Source organism: Myodes glareolus, chromosome 12, assembly GCF_982192425.1.
Source record: "Myodes glareolus chromosome 12, mMyoGla1.1, whole genome shotgun sequence".
In the NCBI taxonomy this organism is placed as follows: domain Eukaryota; kingdom Metazoa; phylum Chordata; class Mammalia; order Rodentia; family Cricetidae; genus Myodes; species Myodes glareolus.
Genome location: NC_142037.1, coordinates 32,229,037 through 32,236,187, shown reverse-complemented (window position 1 = coordinate 32,236,187; position 7,151 = coordinate 32,229,037).

Sequence of the window (7,151 nt, the reverse complement as noted above, 5' to 3'; positions counted from 1 at the left end):
TGACAATGGCTGGCCTCAGGAAGGACAGCTCCCTGAAAATGACAGACTGCTTTCTTTGCTCTTTTCTTAAAGACAAAAGTCGTGTTTATTTGTGTGTGGGGTGCATATGTGTATGGCACGCTTATTAGGGTTAGAGGGCAGCTTGCAGGAGTTAGTTCCCTCCTTCCACCATGAAGGTCCTTGGGGATGGAACTCAGGTCACTAGGCTTAGAGTAGGCTCCCTAACCCATGGAGCCATCACACTGGCTCTAGTCTTTTCTTACAAAGACTCTAATTTCACTATTACGTCAGGTTCTTTTAACTACCCCTTCACAGGTCCCATTGGGGGGTTAGGGTTTCAAATATCTGAACTCTGAGTACCTTATTTACCCTAAAGCAAGTAGACCAATGGGATGTAGCATGTGTGGAAAGAGTGAAATTGAGATTCAAAGAATACTTTTGCTTCTTTAGGTACTGTATGCCTTTCACAAGGCACCTCACATTCTGAGTCTCCTTACTCCTGTATGAAGGACATCCAGCCTTCTACCCTTCCACTCTGTCTAGGGCTGTCAACCGCATTGCCTTCCTACACTTTCCCTCATGGCCCAGATGACTTTTTGCAGTGCTGTGGATTTTTTGTTATTGTTGTTTACTGTCCTGAGGTGGGATTCCACTCTGTATGCTGTGAATATCATTGGTTAATAAAGGAACTGCTTTGGGTCTATAGCAGAGTCATAAGGGAACAGAGCTAGGTGGGGAAAACTAAACTGAATGCTGGGAGAAAGGAGGCAGAATCAGAGAGAAGCCGTGAAACCTGCTGCCAGAGACAGACACTCTGAAACTTTGCTGGTAGGCCATGACCTCATGGTGATGCACAGATTAATGGAACTGGGTTAAATTAAGATCTAAAAGTTAGCCAATAAGAAGCTAGAGCTAATGGTCCAAGAAGTGATTTAAATAATACAGTTTTTGTGTGACTATTTCAGGGTTGAGCAGCCGGGAACCAACAAGTGGCCTTCTTATAACACTGTCCCTTCCACTCATGTACCTCAACTACAAACCAAGCATCAGTGGGGGAGGGGTAGCTCTCAAACCTACACCATCACCTGGACTAAAACAGCAGAAAAATTGCAGACTGAAAGACAGGCTGAGCAAGTGTGGGGTTTCTGAAGGATGAGGGAGGTCTCAATTGTCATATAACAAAAGGGCCTCTGGACACAGTGATTTCTATGTAAAAATGAGGAGTGGCCCATCGGGGTCACCATTGCAGGTGTGGGTGTGGGTGCACTGCTCTGAGGCCAAAGATCTAGGATGCACAGGTAATAATAGCTGCCCTAATCCAACAGCTCTGGGCTTGTCTGCTGCACACTGGAGAAACGCAAGTGGCTTGGCCCAGGATTATATAAAGTTGGCTGGGTAGGGAGGTGGGGAGGATCTGGGAGAAGATGGGGGGAGGGGAAAACATGATTAAACTATGTTGTATGAAAAATTTTTAATTAAAAAAGCTTATATACCTCTAGAACAACAGAGAATGTTTCAAATAATAAATCTGATAGAGAATATGTAAATGAAATATGTAATTCAGTTCCTTAGGAAGAGAAACAACTGGGCCTGGCATAGTCATGCAAACCTATAATATAAACACTTGGGATGGCTAAACAACAATAACAACAACAGCAGCAACAACAGCAACAAAATCTTGGCATCATAATCCTCAGAAAATGTGGATCACATCCAGAATGAGAAGTTTCCTACTTGCCAGGGTGGCTAGAAGCTTCAGTTTATCATGACGTTCAAACAGTTTTGTATTTGAAGCAATTTCTGTCCAAAGTCTGCATCTGAGTGCCTGGTGCACAAATCATTAACTGCTCATTCAAGACATAACACATCTCAAGTGATAGTGGACTCCTGGCTCACCATTCATGCCATTTCCTATGGGGGCCTATAGAGGTGGTGCACTCTACCTTGACTCAAGGTCAGAGACCTTAAGCCTACTACTCTTGCTCTTTCATAGTCATTGACAAGAAGTCTAACTTAAGGTGTCACTACAAGCAAGAGATTCTGGTCTAGGGTGTGATTACTTGGTGTTTTGGATGTTAAGATGGCCCATAGAGGTGGATGCTTTCCACCTTGACAGAAGGTTAGAGAATTCAAGCCTATTTCTGCTCCTTCAAGGATAAGACATGAGGTTTGAGCCAGGGAATGACTGCCTACAGGATACTTGGTCTAAGGTATAATTGTGATATGTTCTGCCTAAAACATCAGAATGCTTAATTCAGGAAATAGCTGCTTGACATTTTAAGTATTGAAGCAAGTAATTGTTCAGTTTGTCCTTTGTGTCACCTTAAAGCAATCTTTTGCGTTCTTCCTCCCTTTTTGGATTGCGGTAGCTAAACATATTGAAAATAAACATGGGTGCATTCAGTATTTACTGGATAGCCCTCCCAGTTCTATCCTATGTCTCTATTTCTTTCTCAACTCTGTTCCTCCTACCTACTTTTTCTAATCCACACACCCCTATCCTGGAACATGGGAACCCCATCGAGGCTGTACCCTGACAGATGTCACTGTGTGTCTATGACACTTTTCCATACCTTCACAGCTTCCCACTCAAGGCCAACAGGAAGCTCAGAAGGAAAACTCACAGAGACCTCTCTGTTACCCTGTTCCACTTGGAACCCTTTCCAGTTTCCTTTTTATGCAATAGACAGTCATTGTTGAACACTGAGCTGTCTTTGGCTTAATGTGCAACCCTTTTTCTTTTTGTTTCCTGTGTAGTTGCTATGATTTATTTATAATATATGCTGTGTGCATATTTAATTTTTAAAATTTGTTTCTTAATAAAGGGTAAGAGAACAAACATGGGTGAGAATGCAGAGAAATCAGAACCTTCATAGAAATCTAGAGTTGGGGGTGTGACTTAGTTGGTAGAGTGCTTGCCCAAGCAGACACAGAGCACTGGATTTGACCTTTGGCATTGCTTGAAACCAAGTGTTTTGGTGCACAGATGTAATCGAGCACTCAGGAAGTGAAGGCAGGACAGCAGAAGTTTGAGGTCATTCTTAGCTATCTGGTGAGTTAGATGCTAGCTTGGGCTGCATGAGACTGTCTCAAAATAAAGCCCACAACCACTGCCGGCAACAATGTAGCCACTGCTAACGAAAGTACACATTGAGTGATTTATTCCACTAAAGGTAGACACAGGAATGAGTGAAGGTGTCTACCTACAAGTGGTGTAAGGATGTTCAAAACAGCGCAGGCTATAATAGCAAAATGAATAAACCCAACATGGCCGTCAACTGATGGATTAATGCAACAAGGTCCCTCCATACACTGGATATTACTCAGCTACAAAATTGGAGTACTGAGACATGGATGAACTTTGGGAAAAATTCTGCTAGACCAAAGAAGTCAGTCATTTGAGCTGCTCATTAGACAAGACCTTCTGCACGAAAGAAGCAGAACAGATGGATGTGTAGAGTCAGAGCTGACTGATGATGGTTCAGGGATGGAAGGTGTGTGTGTGTGTGTGTGTGTGTGTGTGTGGCTACGAACATGTTCTAAAATTGGGGTGATGGCTGCATGACTCTAAAAACACTACAAACATGGAGTTGGATGCTTAAGGTGGTGGGTGACACAGTATGTGACCAATAGTTGAAGTTGCTCTTATAAAGGTCCCGGGGTGACTTTAATGTTCAGCTAGAATTGAAAATTTCTTTTTAGAACTGGAGACACAGCCCAGCAACTAAGGGTTCTTACCGCTCTTGAAGGTGACCTACGATCTGTTTATAGCACCCACGTTGGATGGCCCGCGACCACCTAAAATTCTAGCTCCAAAGGGATCCCAGATCTCTGGCCTCTGTGGGCACCTGCATGCACTTGTATAAGCACGTGCACAATTTGAAATAATAAAAATAAAATATTTTGTTTTTGAAAGGCAAATATTTTCTTCCTCCATGCTGAGCTGGCCCTGGCGGCACGGAGTCCAGCATGGCAGAGTGCAGACCAAAACATGCTCAGTCCTCAGGCTGTAACCTTGAGAGACCAGATTGGTTTGGACAAGAAATGGTCATAACTGAGAATTACACAGGTATGATGGCTATGGTCCTGCCGACCTCATGGCACCGTGACAGGCTTGACAGGTTGTGCGCCAGCAGGAGAAGGCCCACCTGTCTAAGGCCATTTCCAATCCAGGGAGGAAAACGGGTGAATGACGCCGGTTCCTCGCACACACTGGACACCCTACCCGACAGACTCATCATGGGCTGGGATAGAAATTTCTGGGTTGCTTGCTACAGTCCGAAGCAGACTATTCTTTAAGAAAACATGGATGCCATTTATGGCCAGATCATAGAACTCAGGGAAGGGCCCATGAGAAGAAAAAGAGGCAGAGCACGGGCTAACCTGGGGGTTTTATTGCATTTAATGATGCTGGCAAGGAGGTAAATCAACAGGCAAAAGTCTACTGAGTAATGAGAAAATCCATCACAGAATCTTAAATACAGATTAGTCTGCAAGGAGCGGTAAATCCAAGTTATGTGCTTTTGATGATCGCACAGGGTCGCAGAAAGGCCAGCTGACCACCCAGGCACGTCTCAGGCCTTTACAAAGCTGCTTAGGAGCCTCCTTCCACCTGGGGGCAATATCTGAAGCCCCGACAGGGCTATGTGAAGCTAGATTTTCCAGGAAAACAGCACCAATAAGTTGGAAGTGTATGTTGTGTGTACAGTCACCTCCAGAATTGACTCTAAGATTTGCTGAAGGAAATAACCAAATCTACAGGTTTTATCTCTCGCACCTAATGGTCCCTTAAACACATGCACACCTTTCTGCCTACCTTAAATTAACTCTAGATTACGAATGACAAGCAAATACTATATTACATAAATAGTTGTCATGGTTTGGGGGATAAATAAATACTAATTCAATAAATAAAATAATTTTATTATTTAGGGAAACAAAAAGATCATGAATTGTTTGGTACAGGTTCAGGTCTCTCCCAAAACATCTTTAACCTGTGGTTGTTTAAAGCCGTGGATGTAGGTGCAATGAGGGGATGAACGGGCATGGCTGGTAATAATGGGCTGGTTCCTTTGGTCTTAGGATCAGACCTGAGCAAGCTGCTCAGTTTTTCTCATATGAATTCTAAGCCTCAAGAACCAAGAGACTTGATCTCACACCGGAAAGATCATTGTGGTCCATAGCAGGTGGAGGAGGCTTCAGAAACCATTTTTTTTTCCAGGAACAGGAGAGAGAGGGGATCCCACTGAGAAAGCAGCATGACCACAGACCGGTTTGGGCATTACTATGAAGGAATGGGTGGAGCCACAAACAGGAAACAGCTTAAACAAAGCAGAGCATGCTGGGAATCCAAGAGACCCAGACAGACAGATTGCGCGTCGTAGAAATTCTAGAGAAGAATTGAGCCCTTCTGCAAATCATAGCAGGAAGCCACATTGCCAAGTCAGGGATTGCCCTGACACCTTCTAGAAAAAACTGTCTGCTCCCACAGCTAGTCAGCTACACAACCATATTCAAATGCATCTCACTAAAATGCAACAATTGGAGCAAGGTCAGTAATAAAAAAAATTCTATTTGAATTCCATTCTTCATATACTGAGAGAATTCAGAATAATCCCTCCAGGCTCTGTGTGAATTTAAGAAACAGGCCATTTTTACTCATGGGAACCTGAGGCAGGCTATAGAGTAAGGGCTGACAATGCAGATTTCCTCTCTTAAGCCTGATGTAGTAACATCATTTTAAAAATTCACCCTTAATAGTTGGCAACGATACCGTCATCAGTCCTGGACTATCACTGACTGGGACTGGGAGATATTTCATTTACTTTTGATTTGTAGCCCAGCATTGCAGGCTAATGCTCTCTTAAACACTGAACGACGGCAGCGTGCTCCCGGCTCACCCTTGACCAGCCTAGCCTTCCCCCAGCACCTGCTCAGAAAGCAGAGCTGGACAACTGCCATCTTCTTCACCACCGGGAGCCACGCAGATGAATGTGAAAGTTATTTTACAGCCTGCAGCTCTCAGATCTTCCACGTGGAAGGAACATTCCTCAGGCGCAAGTTCTAAGAGCTCCTCAAATAAGTCCAGTGCCAGCCCCAGCCATGAAAAAACAACAAACAAAGAAACAAAACACAACAGAGAAAGCTGCATCCTTAGCGCTGTGTTCATCATCTATGTAGGGTGAGACGGTTGCCCTCTGGTATTTGAAGATAGATTGGAATGGAATAATCCCCTCCCACACACACACAAGGCTGATATCTGTGTTTGTAAGAAACTTCAGCCGGGGCACTCACCTTCCCCTGCAAATGTCAGTACAGGCTCCTTTAAAGACATGAGGAGGAAGGGGCATGGGCAGAATCTGAAAGCAGTGTTCTGGAGAAGATAGCCTTCTTGATGGTACTCAGCTGCACACTGAAATTACCTATTTTTTTCCGTCCTTCCCTTCCCCTCCCCTCTGGCTCCCTCCTTCCCTTCTCCTTCCTTTGCCCCTTCCTTTAAAGTCTTTATTTCTTTTTAATTGACAATTGCTAATCATATGTATTTACTGAATACAGAGTGATGTTTTGATTTGTGTGTGTTAAAAGATTCAATTCAAGGGCCATCACACCCTTAATGTGCCTGTTCTTGCCTGATCCCAGAAGCTAAGTAGGCTCAGACCTGGTTAGTTCTTGGATGAGAGGTCTCTTGAGAATACCAGACGATGTAAATTTGCTGGGCCTAGTGGCCCACACTTTTAATCCCAGCACTTGGAGGCAGAGACAGGTGGATCTCTGAGTTCAGGGTCAACCTGGTCTACAGAGTGAGTTCCAGGATAGCTAGGGCTTTGCAAGGAAACCCAGTTTCAGAAAAAACAAAAAATAAATAAATTCAGTTCAGCTGATTAATATATCAATTACCTCATCAATGTAATAGTACTTTTTTGTTGGAATCGCCATTTCACAAATAACAATATGGAGAGTTCTTATTAATTATGAAAGCCCAGTCTTAGCATAGGCTTGCCTCCAACTAGCTCTTACAATTTAAACTAATATGCTTCTATTGATTTATGTTCTGCCATGTGGCTTTTTTTTAACCTCTTTTCCATATCTGTATGTCCAACTTGTTCTGCATCTTGCCTAGATTCTTCTTCCCAGTTTCTCCCTCTCTACAT